General features: G+C 42.0%; 1 protein-coding gene across 4 annotated transcripts in view; it reads right to left on the bottom strand.

Annotated features, from left to right (window-relative positions):
* Tgt (tRNA-guanine transglycosylase) overlaps positions 1-18730 on the bottom strand; it is a 101938-nt gene extending 83208 nt beyond the window's left edge. For all 4 annotated transcript variants that reach the window (XM_071661058.1, XM_071661055.1, XM_071661060.1 and 1 more), the window contains exon 1: positions 18475-18730. The gene's annotated coding sequence lies outside the window, so the exon portion shown is untranslated. The remainder of the gene's footprint in view (positions 1-18474) is intronic.
* Positions 18731-19678: the final 948 nt, after the last annotated feature.

Below are 19678 nucleotides of genomic sequence, written 5' to 3' on the forward strand. Positions count from 1 at the left end.
CCAACTGACTTGTCCCTCAACCCTACTGTACCTAATAACCTTGCTCTTATTCACATTAATCTCAGCTTTCTCCTTTCACACACTTTACCAAACTCAGTCACCAGCTTCTGCAGTTTCTCACCTGAATCAGCCACCACCACTGTACCATCAGCGAACAACAACTGACTCACTTCCCAAGCTCTCTCATCCACCACAGACTGCATATTTGCCCCTCTTTCCAAGACTCTTGCATTTACCTCCCTAACAACCCCATCCATAAACGAATTAAACAACCATGGAGACATCATGCACTCCTGCCGCAAACCAACATTCACTGAGAACCAATCACTTTCCTATCTTTCTACACAAACACATGCCTTACATCCTCGATAAAAACTTTTCACTACTTCTAACAACTTACCTCCCACACATTTATTCTTAATACCTTCCACAGAGCATCTCTATCAACTCTATCATGTGGCATATGGCTTCTCCAGATCCATAAAGGCTACATACAAATCCATTTGCTTTTCTAAGTATTTCTCACATACATATTTCAAAGCAAACACATGATCCACACATCCTCTACCACTTCTGAAACCACACTGCTCTTCCCCAATCTGATGCTCTGTTCATGCCTTCACCCTCTCAATCAATACCCTCCCATATAATTTACCAGGAATACTAAACAAACTTATACCTCTGTAATTTGAGCACTCACTCTTATCCCCTTTGCCTTTGTACAATGGCACTATGCAAGCATTCTGCAAGTCCTCAGGCACCTCACCATCAGTCATACAAACATCAAATAACCTTACCAACCAGTCAAAAATAGTCACCCCCTTTTTAATAAATTCTGCTGCAATACCATCCAAACCCGCTGCCTTGCTGGCTTTCATCTTCCGCAAAGCTTTTATTAAATCTTCTGTGTTTACCAAATCATTCTACCTAACCCTCTCACTTTGCACACCACCTTGACCAAAACACCCTATATCTGCCACTCTATCATCAAACACATTCAACAAACCTTCAAAATACTCACTCCATCTCCTTCTCACATCACCACTACTTTTTATCACCTCCCCATTAGCCCCCTTCACTGATGTTCCCATTTGTTACTTTGTCTTACGCACTTTATTTACCTCCTTCCAAAACAAATTTTTATTCTCCCTAAATTTAATGATACTCTTTCACCCCAACTCTCATTTGCCCTCTTTTTCGCCTCTTGCACCTTTCTCTTGACCTCCTGCCTCTTTCTTTTATACATCTCCCGCTCACTTGCATTATTTCCCTGCAAAAATCATCCAAATGCCTCTCTCTCCTCTTTCACTAATAATCTTACTTCTTCATCCCACCACTCACTACCCTCTCTAATCTGCCCACCTCCCACGCTTCTCATTCCACAAACATCTTTTGCACAAGCCATCACTGCTTCCCTAAATACATCACATTCCTCCCCCACTCCCCTTACGTCCTTTGTTCTAACCTTTTTCCATTCAGTTCTCAGTCTCTCCTGGTACTTCCTCACACAAGTCTCCTTCCCAAGCTCACTTACTCTCACCACTCTCTTCACCCCAACATTCTGTCTTCTTTTCTGAAAACCTCTACAAATCTTCACCTTCGCCTCCACAATATAATGATCAGACATCCCTCCAGTTGCACCTCTCAGCACATTAACTTCCAAATGGCTCTCTTTCACATGCCTATCAATTAACACGTAATCCAATAACGCTCTTTGGCTATCTCTCCTACTTACATACATAAACTCATGCACATCTCTCTTTTTAAACCAGGTATTCCCAATCACTAGTCCTTTATCAGCACTTAAATCTACAAGCTCTTCACCATTTCCATTTATAACACTGAACACCCCATGTACACCAATTATTCCCTCAACTGCCACATTACTCACCTTTGCATTCAAATCACCCATCACTATAACCCGGTCTCGTGCATCAAAACTACTAACACACTCACTCAGCTGCTCCTAAAACACTTGCCTCTCATGATCTTTCTTCTCATGCCCAGGTGCATATGCACCAATAATCACCCATCTCTCTCCATCCACTTTCAGTTTTACTCATATCAATCTAGAGTTTACTTTCTTACACTCCATCACATACTCCCACAACTCCTGTTTCAGGAGTAGTGCTACTCCTTCCCATGCTCTTGTCCTCTCACTAACCCCTGACTTTACTTCCAAGACATTCCCAAACCACTCTTCCCATTTACCCTTGAGCTTCGTTTCACTCAGAGCCAAAACATCCAGATTCCTTTCCTCAAACATACTAACTATCTCTCCTTTTTTCTCATCTTGGTTACTTCCACAAACATTTAGACACCCCAATCTGAGCCTTCGAGGAGGATGAGCACTCCCTCCGTGACTCCTTTTTCTGTTTCCCCATTTAGAAACTTAAAATACAATATATACATATTTTATTTATTATTCATTGTATTATACTTTGTTGCTGTCTCCCGCGTTAGCGAGTTAGCGCAAGGAAACAGACGAAACAATGAACCAACACACCCATGTACACATGTATATACATACACGTCCACACACAGCACATATACATACTTATACATCACAACGTATACTTATATATACATATATACACAAGTACATAATTTATACTGTCTACCCTTATTCATTCCCATCGCCACCCCACCACACATGAAATGACAACCCCCTTCCCCCGCATGTGCACGAGGTAGCGCTAGGAAAAGACAAAAAAGGCCACATTCATTAACACTCAGTCTCTAACTGTCATGTATAATGCACCGAAACCATAGGTCCCTTACCACATCCAAGCCCCACAAAACTTTCCATGGTTTATCCCAGACGCTTCACATGCCCTGGTTCAATCCATTGACAGCATGTCGACCCCGGTATGCTACTTTGTTCCAATTCACTCTATTCCTTGCCCGCCTTTCACCCTCCTGCATGTTCAGGCCCTGATCACTCAAAATCTTTTTCACTCCATCTTTCCACCTCCAATTTGGTCTCCAATTTCTCCTCGTTCCCTCCACCTCTGACACATATATCCTCTTTGTCAATCTTTCCTCACTCATTCTCTCCATGTGACCTAACCATTTCAAAACACCCTCTTCTGCTCTCTCAACCACACTCTTTTAATTACCACACATCTCTCTCACCCTTTCATTACTTACTTGATCAAACCACCTCACACCACATACTGTCCTCATCCATCTTATTTCCAGCACATCCACCCTCCTGCGCACAACTCTATCTATAGCTCACGCCTCGCAACCATATAACATTGTTGGAAGCACTATCCCTTTAAAGGTACCCATTTTTGCTTTCCAAGATAACGTTCTTGACTTCCACACATTCTTCAACGCTTCCAGAACTTTCGCTCCCTCCCCCACCCTATGATTCACTTCTGCTTCCATGGTTCCATCCGCTGCCAAATCCACTCCCAGATATCTAAAACACTTCACTTCCTCCAGTTTTTCTCCATTCAAACTTACCTCCCAATTTACTTGTCCCTCAACCCTATTGTACCTGATAGCCTTGCTTTTATTCACATTTCCTCTCAGCTTTCTTCTTTCACACACTTTACCAGATTCAGTCACCAGCTTCGGCAGTTTCTCACATGAATCAGCCACCAGCGCTGTATCATCAGCGAACAACAACTGACTCACTTCCCAAGCTCTCTCATCCCCAACAGACTGCATACTTGCCCCTCTTTCTAAAACTCTTGCATTCACCTTCCTAACAACCCCATCCATAAACAAATTAAACAACCATGGAGACATCACGCACCCCTGCCACAAACCAACATTCACTGAGAACCAATCACTTTCCTCTCTTCCTACACAAACACATGCCTTACATCCTCAATAAAAACTTTTCACTGCTTCTAACAACTTACCTTCCATGCAATATATTCTTAATACCTTCCACAGAGCATCTCTATCGACTCTATCATATTCCTTCTCCAGGTCCATAAATGCTACATACAAATCCATTTGCTTTTCTAAGTATTTCCCACATATATTTTTCAAAGAAAACACCTGATCCACACTCCTCTACCACTTCTGAAACCATACTGCTCTTCCCCAATCAGATGCTCTGTACATGCCTTCACCCTCTCAATCAATACCCTCCCATATAATTTACCAGGAATACTTAACAAACTTATACCTCTGTAATATGAGCACTCACTCTCATCTCCTTTGTCTTTGTACAATGGCACTATGCAAGCATTTCGCTAGTCCTCTGGCACCTCATCATGAGTCATACATACATTAAATAACCCTAGAAAAAGCATTAAATAACCCTAAAAAATCTACAAGCTCTTCACCATTTCTATTTACAACACTGAACACTCCATGTACACCAATTATTTCCTCAAGTGCCACATTACTCACCTTTGCATTCAAATCACTATAACCCAGTCTCGTGCATCGAGACTACTGACACACTCACTCAGCTGCTCCCAAAACACTTGCCTCTCATGAACTTTCTTCTCATGCCCAGGTGAATATGCACCAATAACCACCCATCTCTCTCCATCCACTTTCAGTGGTGTGAGGTGGATTGATCGAGTAAGTAATGAAAGGGTAAGAGAGATGTGTGGTAATAAAAAGAGTGTGGTTGAGAGAGTAGAAGAGGGTGTTTTGAAATGGTTTGGTCACATGGAGAGAATGAGTGAGGCAAGATTGACCAAGAGGATATATGTGTCAGAGGTGGAGGGAACGAGGAGACGTGGGAGACCAAATTGGAGGTGGAAAGATGGAGTGAAAAAGATTTTAAGTGATCAGGGCCTGATCATGCAGGAGGGTGAAAGGCGTGCAAGGAATAGAGTGAACTGGAACGATGTAGTATACTGGGGTCGGCATACTGTCAATGGATTGAACCAGGGCATGTGAAGCGTTTGGGGTAAAACATGGAAAGTTCTGTGCGGCCTGGATGCGGAAAGGGAGCTGTGGTTTCAGTGATTATACATGAAAGTTAGACAATAAGTGTGAACAAATGTGGCCTTTTGTTGCCTTTTCCTAGCACTACCTCGCGCACATGCGGGGGGAGGGGGTTGTTATTTCATGTGTGGAGGGGTGGCGATGGAAATGAATAAAGGGAAACTATGAATAATGTACATGTGTATATATGTATATGTCTGTTTGTGTACATATATGCATACGCTGATATGTATAGGTATGTGTATTTGCGTGTGTGGATGTGTATGTATATACATGTGCATGTGTGTGGGTTGACCCATTCTTTCATCTGTTTCCGTGTGCTACCTTGCAAACATGGGAGACAGCGACAAAGCAAAATAAAATAATAAGGACGCAAATGGGGAGGTGATAACAAGTAGTGGGGATGTGAGAAGGAGATGGAGTGAGTATTTTGAAGGTTTGTTGAATGTGTTTGATGATAGAGTGGCAGATATAGGGTGTTTTGGTCGAGGTGGTGTGCAAAGTGAGAGGGTTAGGGAAAATGATTTGGTAAACAGAGAAGAGGTAGTAAAAGCTTTGCGGAAGATGAAAGCCGGCAAGGCAGCAGGTTTGGATGGTATTGCAGTGGAATTTATTAAAAAAGGGGATGACTGTATTATTGTATTATTGGGTATTGATTGAGAGGGTGAAGGCGTGTACAGAGCATCAGATTGGGGAAGAGCAGTGTGGTTTCAGAAGTGGTAGAGGATGTGTGTGAGAAATACTTAGAAAAGCAAATGGATTTGTATGTAGCATTTATGGATCTGCAGAAGGCATATGATAGAGTTGATAGAGATGCTCTGTGGAAGGTATTAAGAATATATGGTGTGGGAGGAAAGTTGTTAGAAGCAGTGAAAAGTTTTTATCGAGGATGTAAGGCATGTGTACGTGTAGGAAAAGAGGAAAGTGATTGGTTCTCAGTGAATGTAGGTTTGCGGCAGGGGTGTGTGATGTCTCCATGGTTGTTTAATTTGTTTATGGATGGGGTTGTTAGGGAGGTGAACGCAAGAGTTTTGGAAAGAGGGCCAAGTATGAAGTCTGTTGGGGATGAGAGAGCTTGGGAAGTGAGTCAGTTGTTGTTCGCTGATGATACAGCGCTGGTGGCTGATTCATGTGAGAAACTGCAGAAGCTGGTGACTGAATTTGGTAAAGTGTGTGAAAGAAGAAAGTTAAGAGTAAATGTGAATAAGAGCAAGGTTATTAGGTACAGTACGGTTGAGGGTCAAGTCAACTGGGAGGTAAGTTTGAATGGAGAAAAACTGGAGGAAGTAAAGTGTTTTAGATATCTGGGAGTGAATCTGGCAGCGGATGGAACCATGGAAGCGGAAGTGGATCATAGGGTGGGGGAGGGGGCGAAAATTCTGGGAGCCTTGAAGAATGTGTGGAAGTCGAGAACATTATCTCGGAAAGCAAAAAATGGGTATGTTTGAAGGAATAGTGGTTCCAACAATGTTGTATGGTTGCGAGGCGTGGGCTATGGATAGAGTTGTGCGCAAGAGGATGGATGTGCTGGAAATGAGATGTTTGAGGACAATGTGTGGTGTGAGGTGGTTTGATCGAGTAAGTAAGGTAAGGGTAAGAGAGATGTGTGGAAATAAAAAGAGCGTGGTTGAGAGAGCAGAAGAGGGTGTTTTGAAATGGTTTTTTCACATGGAGAGAATGAGTGAGGAAAGATTGACCAAGAGGATATATGTGTCAGAGGTGGAGGGAACGAGAAGAAGTGGGAGACCAAATTGGAGGTGGAAAGATGGAGTGAAAATGATTTTGTGTGATCGGGGCCTGAACATGCAGGAGGGTGAAAGGAGGGCAAGGAATAGAGTGAATTGGATCGATGTGGTATACCGGGGTTGACGTGCTGTCAGTGGATTGAATCAGGGCATGTGAAGCGTCTGGGGTAAACCATGGAAAGCCGTGTAGGTATGTATATTTGCGTGTGTGGACGTATGTATATACATGTGTATGGGGGTGGGTTGGGCCATTTCTTTCGTCTGTTTCCTTGCGCTACCTCACAAACGCGGGAGACAGCGACAAAGCAAAAAAAAAAAAAAAAATATATATATATATATACTGTACCTAATAACCTTGCTATATATATATATATATATATATATATATATATATATATATATATATATATATATATACACACACACACACACACACATACATATATATACATATGAAAAATGTAAGAAACAATTTAGAAAACAAACTTTTAGCTTGAAATGAATGAAAAAATGAACGTCACATAATGGTTCAACCTCTGGCTATGGAAAAGGAAATGTACAATTTATTCACACAAACGTCAATAGCAGTTCTCATCAATTTCACCACTGAATCAATAAGCTTCAATGACTAAGCTACATTTTTCTCCAACTTCACTATTTTCTTGTCAAAACACCATGCATGAAAACTATCACTCCAGTAACACAACTATAAACATTTTCTTCCCCTTTAAAAAGTTCTGGGGAAGTCTGTCTCGATACACTGCGGCGAGGCGACGCGACACTGACACAATCACTGTCACAATATCACTTTTGCCTCCTTCCAAGCGTTATTTCAGGGAATAATTCCGGGTTGCTGAAGTGCCGCATAGGCTGGCACGATAGCCCGGGCCACATCGAAGACGTTATGAGCCCGGCCGTTGTCCACAGATTTGAACGCAGCGTCGATTCATATTCCAAATTTCTCAGCAATTTCTTTAGCCCGCTGCTCAGACACCATGCGTTGATCTACCAGATCTACCTTGTTACCACACAAGATTATGTCTGGGTTGTCACAGTAGGCATGAGTCTCTTGACAGAAGTCGGTGGCTTCTTCTCTAACACACGTAGATACCTCACTCCATGATGCACCATTTTGACTAACTCCCAGATGGCGACGACTCCCCCTACACTCCATTGGCCAAGGAACACCAAAGGGGCTTCGACGTAAAGCTTCAATTTGGGGCTTTGATCCTGGATGCCACCACGCCCCTCTGATGGCCTCTGGCGCAGCTGTCTCCCTTCTGATCTTAGATGGCAAATGAAGTGAGGCGTTTCTCTTCAAGTCGAAGGCTTTGGCCAAATGCTTAATGCCTTATGGAGGCCATAAACATACTTCTATTATCAACTAAGTTCTGTTGAGTTCTGTGCGTATGTGTGTGTATGTGTGTGTGTGTATATATATATATGTATATTATCCCTGGGGATAGGGGTGAAAGAATACTTCCCACGTATTCCTCACGTGTCGTAGAAAGCGACTAGAGGGGACGGGAGCGGGGGGCCGGAAATCCTCCCCTCCTTGTATTAACTTTCTAAAATGGGAAACAGAAGAAGGAGTCACGCGGGGAGTGCTCATCCTCCTCGAAGGCTCAGAGTGGGGTGCCTAAATGTGTGTGGATGTAACCAAGATGTGAAAAAAGGAGAGATAGGTAGTATGTTTGAGGAAAGGAACCTGGATGTTTTGGCTCTGAGTGAAACGAAGCTCAAGGGTAAAGGGGAAGAGTGGTTTGGAAATGTCTGGGGAGTGAAGTCAGGGGTTAGTGAGAGGACAAGAGCAAGGGAAGGAGTAGCAATACTCCTGAAACAGGAGTTGTGGGAGTATGTGATAGAATGTAAGAAAGTAAATTCTCGATTAATATGGGTAAAATTGAAAGTTGATGGAGAGAGGTGGGTGATTATTGGTGCATATGCACCTGGGCATGAGAAGAAAGATCATGAGAGGCAAGTGTTTTGGGAGCAGCTAAATGAGTGTGTTAGCGGTTTTGATGCACGAGACCGGGTTATAGTGATGGGTGATTTGAATGCAAAGGTGAGTAATGTGGCAGTTGAGGGAATAATTGGTGTGCATGGGGTGTTCAGTGTTGTAAATGGAAATGGTGAGGAGCTTGTAGATTTATGTGCTGAAAAAGGACTGATGATTGGGAATACCTGGTTTAAAAGAGAGATGTGCATGAGTTATGTATGTAAGTAGGAGAGATGGCCAGAGAGCGTTATTGGATTACGTGTTAATTGACAGGCGTGCAAAAGAGAGACTTTTGGATGTCAATGTGCTGAGAGGTGCAACTGGAGGGATGTCTGATCATTATCTTGTGGAGGCTAAGGTGAAGATTAGTATGGGTTTTCAGAAAAGAAGAGTGAATGTTGGGGTGAAGAAGGTGGTGAGAGTAAGTGAGCTTGGGAAGGAGACCTGTGTGAGGAAGTATCAGGAGAGACTGTGTACAGAATGGAAAAAGGTGAGAACAATGGAAGTAAGGGGAGTGGGGGAGGAATGGGATGTATTTAGGGAATCAGTGATGGATTGCGCGAAAGATGCTTGTGGCATGAGAAGAGTGGGAGGTGGGCTGTTTAGAAAGGGTAGTGAGTGGTGGGATGAAGAAGTAAGAGTATTAGTGAAAGAGAAGAGAGAGGCATTTGGACGATTTTTGCAGGGAAAAAATGCAATTGAGTGGGAGAAGTATAAAAGAAAAGAGACAGAAGGTCAAGAGAAAGGTGCAAGAGGTGAAAAAAAGGGCAAATGAGAGTTGGGGTGAGAGACTATCAGTAAATTTTAGGGAGAATAAAAAGATGTTCTGGAAGGAGGTAAATAAAGTGCGTAAGACAAGGGAGCAAATGGGAACTTCAGTGAAGAGCGTAAATGGGGAGGTGATAACAAGTAGTGGGGATGTGAGAAGGAGATGGAATGAGTATTTTGAAGGTTTGTTGAATGTGTCTGATGACAGAGTGGCAGATATAGGGTGTTTGGGTTGAGGTGGTGTGCAAAGTGAGAAGGTTAGGGAAAATGATTTGGTAAACAGAGAAGAGGTAGTAAAAGTTTTGCGGAAGATGAAAGCCGGCAAGGCAGCAGGTTTGGATGGTATTGCAGTGGAATTTATTAAAAAGGGGGTGACTGTATTGTTGACTGGTTGGTAAGGTTATTTAATGTATGTATGACTCATGGTGAGGTGCCTGAGGATTGGCGGAATGCGTGCATAGTGCCATTGTACAAAGGCAAAGGGGATAAGAGTGAGTGCTCAAATTACAGAGGTATAAGTTTGTTGAGTATTCCTGGTAAATTATATGGGAGGGTATTGATTGAGAGGGTGAAGGCAGGTACAGAGCATCAGATTGGGGAAGAGCAGTGTGGTTTCAGAAGTGGTAGAGGATGTGTGGATCAGGTGTTTGCTTTGAAGAATGTATGTGAGAAATACTTAGAAAAGCAAATGGATTTGTATGTAGCATTTATGGATCTGCAGAAGGCATATGATAGAGTTGATAGAGATGCTCTGTGGAAGGTATTAAGAATATATGGTGTGGGAGGAAAGTTGTTAGAAGCAGTGAAAAGTTTTTATCGAGGATGTAAGGCATGTGTACGTGTAGGAAAAGAGGAAAGTGATTGGTTCTCAGTGAATGTAGGTTTGCGGCAGGGGTGTGTGATGTCTCCATGGTTGTTTAATTTGTTTATGGATGGGGTTGTTAGGGAGGTGAACGCAAGAGTTTTGGAAAGAGGGCCAAGTATGAAGTCTGTTGGGGATGAGAGAGCTTGGGAAGTGTCAGTTGTTGTTCGCTGATGATACAGCGCTGGTGGCTGATTCATGTGAGAAACTGCAGAAGCTGGTGACTGAATTTGGTAAAGTGTGTGAAAGAAGAAAGTTAAGAGTAAATGTGAATAAGAGCAAGGTTATTAGGTACAGTACGGTTGAGGGTCAAGTCAACTGGGAGGTAAGTTTGAATGGAGAAAAACTGGAGGAAGTAAAGTGTTTTAGATATCTGGGAGTGAATCTGGCAGCGGATGGAACCATGGAAGCGGAAGTGGATCATAGGGTGGGGGAGGGGGCGAAAATTCTGGGAGCCTTGAAGAATGTGTGGAAGTCGAGAACATTATCTCGGAAAGCAAAAATGGGTATGTTTGAAGGAATAGTGGTTCCAACAATGTTGTATGGTTGCGAGGCGTGGGCTATGGATAGAGTTGTGCGCAAGAGGATGGATGTGCTGGAAATGAGATGTTTGAGGACAATGTGTGGTGTGAGGTGGTTTGATCGAGTAAGTAAGGTAAGGGTAAGAGAGATGTGTGGAAATAAAAAGAGCGTGGTTGAGAGAGCAGAAGAGGGTGTTTTGAAATGGTTTTTTCACATGGAGAGAATGAGTGAGGAAAGATTGACCAAGAGGATATATGTGTCAGAGGTGGAGGGAACGAGAAGAAGTGGGAGACCAAATTGGAGGTGGAAAGATGGAGTGAAAATGATTTTGTGTGATCGGGGCCTGAACATGCAGGAGGGTGAAAGGAGGGCAAGGAATAGAGTGAATTGGATCGATGTGGTATACCGGGGTTGACGTGCTGTCAGTGGATTGAATCAGGGCATGTGAAGCGTCTGGGGTAAACCATGGAAAGCCGTGTAGGTATGTATATTTGCGTGTGTGGACGTATGTATATACATGTGTATGGGGGTGGGTTGGGCCATTTCTTTCGTCTGTTTCCTTGCGCTACCTCACAAACGCGGGAGACAGCGACAAAGCAAAAAAAAAAAAAAAAATATATATATATATATATACTGTACCTAATAACCTTGCTATATATATATATATATATATATATATATATATATATATATATATATATATATATATACACACACACACACACACACACATACATATATATACATATGAAAAATGTAAGAAACAATTTAGAAAACAAACTTTTAGCTTGAAATGAATGAAAAAATGAACGTCACATAATGGTTCAACCTCTGGCTATGGAAAAGGAAATGTACAATTTATTCACACAAACGTCAATAGCAGTTCTCATCAATTTCACCACTGAATCAATAAGCTTCAATGACTAAGCTACATTTTTCTCCAACTTCACTATTTTCTTGTCAAAACACCATGCATGAAAACTATCACTCCAGTAACACAACTATAAACATTTTCTTCCCCTTTAAAAAGTTCTGGGGAAGTCTGTCTCGATACACTGCGGCGAGGCGACGCGACGCTGACACAATCACTGTCACAATATCACTTTTGCCTCCTTCCAAGCGTTGTTTCAGGGAATAATTCCGGGTTGCTGAAGTGCCGCATAGGCTGGCACGATAGCCCGGGCCACATCGAAGACGTTATGAGCCCGGCCGTTGTCCACAGATTTGAACGCAGCGTCGATTCATATTCCAAATTTCTCAGCAATTTCTTTAGCCCGCTGCTCAGACACCATGCGTTGATCTACCAGATCTACCTTGTTACCACACAAGATTATGTCTGGGTTGTCACAGTAGGCATGAGTCTCTTGACAGAAGTCGGTGGCTTCTTCTCTAACACACGTAGATACCTCACTCCATGATGCACCATTTTGACTAACTCCCAGATGGCGACGACTCCCCCTACACTCCATTGGCCAAGGAACACCAAAGGGGCTTCGACGTAAAGCTTCAATTTGGGGCTTTGATCCTGGATGCCACCACGCCCCTCTGATGGCCTCTGGCGCAGCTGTCTCCCTTCTGATCTTAGATGGCAAATGAAGTGAGGCGTTTCTCTTCAAGTCGAAGGCTTTGGCCAAATGCTTAATGCCTTATGGAGGCCATAAACATACTTCTATTATCAACTAAGTTCTGTCGAGTTCTGTGCGTATGTGTGTGTATGTGTGTGTGTGTATATATATATGTATATTATCCCTGGGGATAGGGGTGAAAGAATACTTCCCACGTATTCCTCACGTGTCGTAGAAAGCGACTAGAGGGGACGGGAGCGGGGGGCCGGAAATCCTCCCCTCCTTGTATTAACTTTCTAAAATGGGAAACAGAAGAAGGAGTCACGCGGGGAGTGCTCATCCTCCTCGAAGGCTCAGAGTGGGGTGCCTAAATGTGTGTGGATGTAACCAAGATGTGAAAAAAGGAGAGATAGGTAGTATGTTTGAGGAAAGGAACCTGGATGTTTTGGCTCTGAGTGAAACGAAGCTCAAGGGTAAAGGGGAAGAGTGGTTTGGAAATGTCTGGGGAGTGAAGTCAGGGGTTAGTGAGAGGACAAGAGCAAGGGAAGGAGTAGCAATACTCCTGAAACAGGAGTTGTGGGAGTATGTGATAGAATGTAAGAAAGTAAATTCTCGATTAATATGGGTAAAATTGAAAGTTGATGGAGAGAGGTGGGTGATTATTGGTGCATATGCACCTGGGCATGAGAAGAAAGATCATGAGAGGCAAGTGTTTTGGGAGCAGCTAAATGAGTGTGTTAGCGGTTTTGATGCACGAGACCGGGTTATAGTGATGGGTGATTTGAATGCAAAGGTGAGTAATGTGGCAGTTGAGGGAATAATTGGTGTGCATGGGGTGTTCAGTGTTGTAAATGGAAATGGTGAGGAGCTTGTAGATTTATGTGCTGAAAAAGGACTGATGATTGGGAATACCTGGTTTAAAAAGAGAGATGTGCATGAGTTTATGTATGTAAGTAGGAGAGATGGCCAGAGAGCGTTATTGGATTACGTGTTAATTGACAGGCGTGCAAAAGAGAGACTTTTGGATGTCAATGTGCTGAGAGGTGCAACTGGAGGGATGTCTGATCATTATCTTGTGGAGGCTAAGGTGAAGATTAGTATGGGTTTTCAGAAAAGAAGAGTGAATGTTGGGGTGAAGAAGGTGGTGAGAGTAAGTGAGCTTGGGAAGGAGACCTGTGTGAGGAAGTATCAGGAGAGACTGTGTACAGAATGGAAAAAGGTGAGAACAATGGAAGTAAGGGGAGTGGGGGAGGAATGGGATGTATTTAGGGAATCAGTGATGGATTGCGCGAAAGATGCTTGTGGCATGAGAAGAGTGGGAGGTGGGCTGTTTAGAAAGGGTAGTGAGTGGTGGGATGAAGAAGTAAGAGTATTAGTGAAAGAGAAGAGAGAGGCATTTGGACGATTTTTGCAGGGAAAAAATGCAATTGAGTGGGAGAAGTATAAAAGAAAGAGACAGAAGGTCAAGAGAAAGGTGCAAGAGGTGAAAAAAAGGGCAAATGAGAGTTGGGGTGAGAGACTATCAGTAAATTTTAGGGAGAATAAAAAGATGTTCTGGAAGGAGGTAAATAAAGTGCGTAAGACAAGGGAGCAAATGGGAACTTCAGTGAAGAGCGTAAATGGGGAGGTGATAACAAGTAGTGGTGATGTGAGAAGGAGATGGAATGAGTATTTTGAAGGTTTGTTGAATGTGTCTGATGACAGAGTGGCAGATATAGGGTGTTTGGGTTGAGGTGGTGTGCAAAGTGAGAGGGTTAGGGAAAATGATTTGGTAAACAGAGAAGAGGTAGTAAAAGCTTTGCGGAAGATGAAAGCCGGCAAGGCAGCAGGTTTGGATGGTATTGCAGTGGAATTTATTAAGAAAGGGGGTGACTGTATTGTTGACTGGTTGGTAAGGTTATTTAATGTATGTATGACTCATGGTGAGGTGCCTGAGGATTGGCGGAATGCGTGCATAGTGCCATTGTACAAAGGCAAAGGGGATAAGAGTGAGTGCTCAAATTACAGAGGTATAAGTTTGTTGAGTATTCCTGGTAAATTATATGGGAGGGTATTGATTGAGAGGGTGAAGGCAGGTACAGAGCATCAGATTGGGGAAGAGCAGTGTGGTTTCAGAAGTGGTAGAGGATGTGTGGATCAGGTGTTTGCTTTGAAGAATGTATGTGAGAAATACTTAGAAAAGCAAATGGATTTGTATGTAGCATTTATGGATCTGGAGAAGGCATATGATAGAGTTGATAGAGATGCTCTGTGGAAGGTATTAAGAATATATGGTGTGGGAGGCAAAGTTGTTAGAAGCAGTGAAAAGTTTTTATCGAGGATGTAAGGCATGTGTACGTGTAGGAAGAGAGGAAAGTGATTGGTTCTCAGTGAATGTAGGTTTGCGGCAGGGGTGTGTGATGTCTCCATGGTTGTTTAATTTGTTTATGGATGGGGTTGTTAGGGAGGTAAATGCAAGAGTCTTGGAAAGAGGGGCAAGTATGAAGTCTGTTGGGGATGAGAGAGCTTGGGAAGTGAGTCAGTTGTTGTTCGCTGATGATACAGCGCTGGTGGCTGATTCATGTGAGAAACTGCAGGAGCTGGTGACGGAGTTTGGTAAAGTGTGTGGAAGAAGAAAGTTAAGAGTAAATGTGAATAAGAGCAAGGTTATTAGGTACAGTAGGGTTGAGGGTCAAGTCAATTGGGAGGTGAGTTTGAATGGAGAAAAACTGGAGGAAGTGAAGTGTTTTAGATATCTGGGAGTGGATCTGTCAGCGGATGGAACCATGGAAGCGGAAGTGGATCATAGGGTGGGGGAGGGGGCGAAAATTTTGGGAGCCTTGAAAAATGTGTGGAAGTCGAGAACATTATCTCGGAAAGCAAAAATGGGTATGTTTGAAGGAATAGTGGTTCCAACAATGTTGTATGGTTGCGAGGCGTGGGCTATGGATAGAGTTGTGCGCAGGAGGATGGAGGTGCTGGAAATGAGATGTTTGAGGACAATGTGTGGTGTGAGGTGGTTTGATCGAGTAAGTAACGTAAGGGTAAGAGAGATGTGTGGAAATAAAAAGAGCGTGGTTGGGAGAGCAGAAGAGGGTGTTTTGAAATGGTTTGGGCACATGGAGAGAATGAGTGAGGAAAGATTGACCAAGAGGATATATGTGTCGGAGGTGGAGGGAACGAGGAGAAGAGGGAGACCAAATTGGAGGTGGAAAGATGGAGTGAAAAAGATTTTGTGTGATCGGGGCCTGAACATGCAGGAGGGTGAAAGGAGGGCAAGGAATAGAGTGAATTGGAGCGATGTGGTATACAGGGGTTGACGTGCTGTCAGTGGATTGAATCAAGGCATGTGAAGCGTCCGGGGTAAACCATGGAAAGCTGTGTAGGTATGTATATTTGCGTGTGTGGACGTGTGTATGTACATGTGTATGGGGGGGGGGTTGGGCCATTTCTTTCGTCTGTTTCCTTGCGCTACCTCGCAACCGCAGGAGACAGCGACGAGGTATAAAAAAAAAAAATATATATATATATATATATATATATATATATATATATATATATTTTTTTTTTTTTTTTTTTTTATACTTTGTCGCTGTCTCCCGCGTTTGCGAGGTAGCGCGAGGAAACAGACGAAAGAAATGGCCCAACCCCCATACACACGTACATACACACGTCCACATATATATATATATATGTGGAAGTCGAGAACATTATCTTGGAAAGCAAAAATGGGTATGTTTGTGGGAATAGTGGTTCCAGCAATTTTATATGGTTGTGAGGCATCGGCTATAGATAGAGCTGTGGTTGACTTGACCCTCAACCCTACTGTACCTAATAACCTTGCAATAAATATATATATATATATATATATATATATATATATATATATATATATATATATATATATATATATATATATATATCTTTCTTTATTTTCTTTAATACTATTCGCCATTTCCCGCCTCAGTGAGGTAGCGTTAAGAACAGAGGACTGGGCCTCTGAGGAAACATCCTCACCCGGCCCCCTTCTCAGTTCCTTCCTTTGGAAAATTAAGAAAAAAAATGAGAGGGGAAGATTTCCAGCCCCCCGCTCCCTTCCCTTTTAGTCGCCTTCTACAACATGCAGGGAATACGTGGGAAGTATTCTTTCTCCCCTATCCCCAGGGATATATATATATATATATATATATATATATATATATATATATATATATATATATATATATATATATATATATATTTTTTTCATACTATTCGCTATTTCCCGCGATAGCGAGGTAGCGATATATATATATATATATATATATATATATATATATATATATATATATATATATATATATATATATATGTGGAAGTCGAGAACATTATCTTGAAAGCAAAAATGGGTATTTTTGTGGGAATAGTGGTTCCAACAATTTTATATGGTTGTGAGGCATCGGCTATAGATAGAGTTGTGCATAGGAGGGTGGATGTGCTGGAAATGAGATGTTTGAGGACAATATGTGGTGTGAGGTGGTTTGATCGAATAAGTAATGAAAGGGTAAGAGAGACATGTGGTAATAAAAAGAGTGTGGTTGAGAGAGCAGAAGAGGGCATTTAGAAATGGTTTGGTCACATGGAGAGAATGAGTAAGGAAAGATTGACAAAGAGGATATATGTGTCAGAGGCAGAGGGAATGAGGAGAAGTGGGAGACCAAATTGGAGGTGGAAAGATGGAGTGAAAAAGATTTTGAGTGATCGGGGCCTGAACATGCAGGAGGGTGAAAGGTGTGCAAGGAATAGTGAATTGGAATGATGTGGTATACCGGGGGCGACATGCTGTCAATGGATTGAATCAGGGCAAGTGAAGTGTTTGAGGTAAAACATGGAAAGTTCTGTGGGGCCTGGATGAGGAAAGAGAGCTGTGGTTTCGGTGCATTATACATGACAGCTAGAGACTGAGTGTGGACGAATGTGGCCTTTGTTGTCTTTTCCTAGTGCTACCTCGTTCACATGCAGGGGGGAGGGGGTTGTTATTTCATGAGTGGCGGGGTGGCAACAGGAATGAATAAGGGCAAGCAGTATGAATTATGAACATGTATATATATATGTATATGTCTGTGTGTGTATATATATATAAAAATATATATATATATATATATATATATATATATATATATATATATATATATATACGATGAGATGTATAGGTATGTATATGTGCATGTGTGGACGTGTATATATATATATATATATACATGTGTATGTGGGTAGGAGGGCCATTCTTTCGTCTGTTTCCTTGCGCTACCTCGCAAACGCGGGAGACAGCGACAAAGTATAAAAAAAAAAAATATATATATATATATATATATATATATATATTTTTTTTTTTTTTTTATACTTTGTCGCTGTCTCCCGCGTTTGCGAGGTAGCGCAAGGAAACAGACGAAAGAAATGGCCCAACCCCCCCCCCATACACATGTACATACGTCCACACACGCAAATATACATACCTACACAGCTTTCCATGGTTTACCCCAGACGCTTCACATGCCTTGATTCAATCCACTGACAGCACGTCAACCCCTGTATACCACATCGCTCCAATTCACTCTATTCCTTGCCCTCCTTTCACCCTCCTGCATGTTCAGGCCCCGATCACACAAAATCTTTTTCATTCCATCTTTCCACCTCCAATTTGGTCTCCCTCTTCTCCTCGTTCCCTCCACCTCCGACACATATATCCTCTTGGTCAATCTTTCTCCACTCATTCTCTCCATATATATATATATATATATATATATATATATATATATATATATATATATATATATATATTATGGGTGTGTGTGTGTGTGTATCACCACATTAAAGGTGAATTAACCCCACATATTCCCTAAATTTCATATCACTCTTTAAGTGACATTCAGGCAGTACCATATTAAATAAGTACTCCAAAACATGCAATGCCAGTCCACATCCCATACACTACCTGTAAGAAATGTGCTGACATTAAAGTTTTGTCCTATAGTCAAATAACATACACCGTACATGTTGAAATATTTCATCATTATCCTAATCAACATCAAGCCGTGCCCCCCCACCCCTCCCAGAAAAAAAATGACTAACCTCGAGTATTGCCTGCTCGATAAACTCGGCCCGGCAGAAGCCCTCGCCAAAGCCGTATGTAGTAAACTAAGGTACTTATGGCTGCCTCAGCAAGACCGACAATATGTATTTTCCCAGTAGACCTACACCTCTTCTCCTCGCTTTCCACATTTTTTGACACTGTCACTGCCACATGTGATTAATCAGCCTCTTTTTATCTCTCGGATTCACAGATGACACCTATGCCGGTACTCTATCTCACAACAACACGTCGTTCGCGTAGATCTCGTATGTTGTTTGTATTCATATCCACCATTCTTTTAAGATATAATTTTTTTTCTAGAAATCGTGAAAAAAATTCTTTCGTCGAAAAATAGCACTGACAGTTCGAAAATGTACACGAAACTTTTATTTCAATTACAGATTACTATAACTAGTATCTGTATATGTTATTTTGTAAAGTATTTGCCTTCGAGCAAGACATTTAAGACACAGGTCCTCTTTTAACTGTAAGTTAGTTGGCTATCGTGTTTCCGTTTTCCCATTTGTCATACAATGAATTTGGTCTTCATAATATGCACGACTCCACACGTGTCTGGGTGAAACTTTAATAGCTATTTAGAGGTACGCTTTGTCATCTTGAATTAGTCACTTTGGAATAGTTTTGTGCTGTTCTCATGAAGGGTAAGGAAAGACCTCATAACACAACTATTTCTTATATAGCAAAGGCTTTCACGGACTACAATGTTTGCAAATACTGCTGAAAATTGAAGACCTAAATACATTCATGTTTCCGTGATATTTGTATCAGGAAATCATTTGATTTCCTGGATGAACTGTCCGAATAACTGAGGACATGTTATAACACTCAATTCTTGACCGTCAGTGATTTGTGGAACGCTGACTTCTTCCCTCTCTATTCATTTATCATTTTTAGTATATCAGGTGATTAGGCTGACAAACTACAAAACAGTCACTATAATTGTTTGTTTCCCATTGTTTCGCCATGTTGCGTTAGGTGGCCATACGTTTCCCTTTTTTGCTTATCTATTAACTCGATTCCCAATATTTTGTAGTGTGGAGCAGTTTACCCTTTGAAATTGTCTACAAGTCTTGAACCGGTACAGAACGACTGAACATGGCCGAGTGAAACATGACCTTCCAGAAAGTTCATTGTGATCTGCGCTTGATTTTGCTTGCTTTTGGGGCCTGTGCACTTTTGGGT

The sequence above is a fragment of the Panulirus ornatus genome, chromosome 73 (genome assembly GCF_036320965.1).
Source record: "Panulirus ornatus isolate Po-2019 chromosome 73, ASM3632096v1, whole genome shotgun sequence".
NCBI classification, from domain to species: domain Eukaryota; kingdom Metazoa; phylum Arthropoda; class Malacostraca; order Decapoda; family Palinuridae; genus Panulirus; species Panulirus ornatus.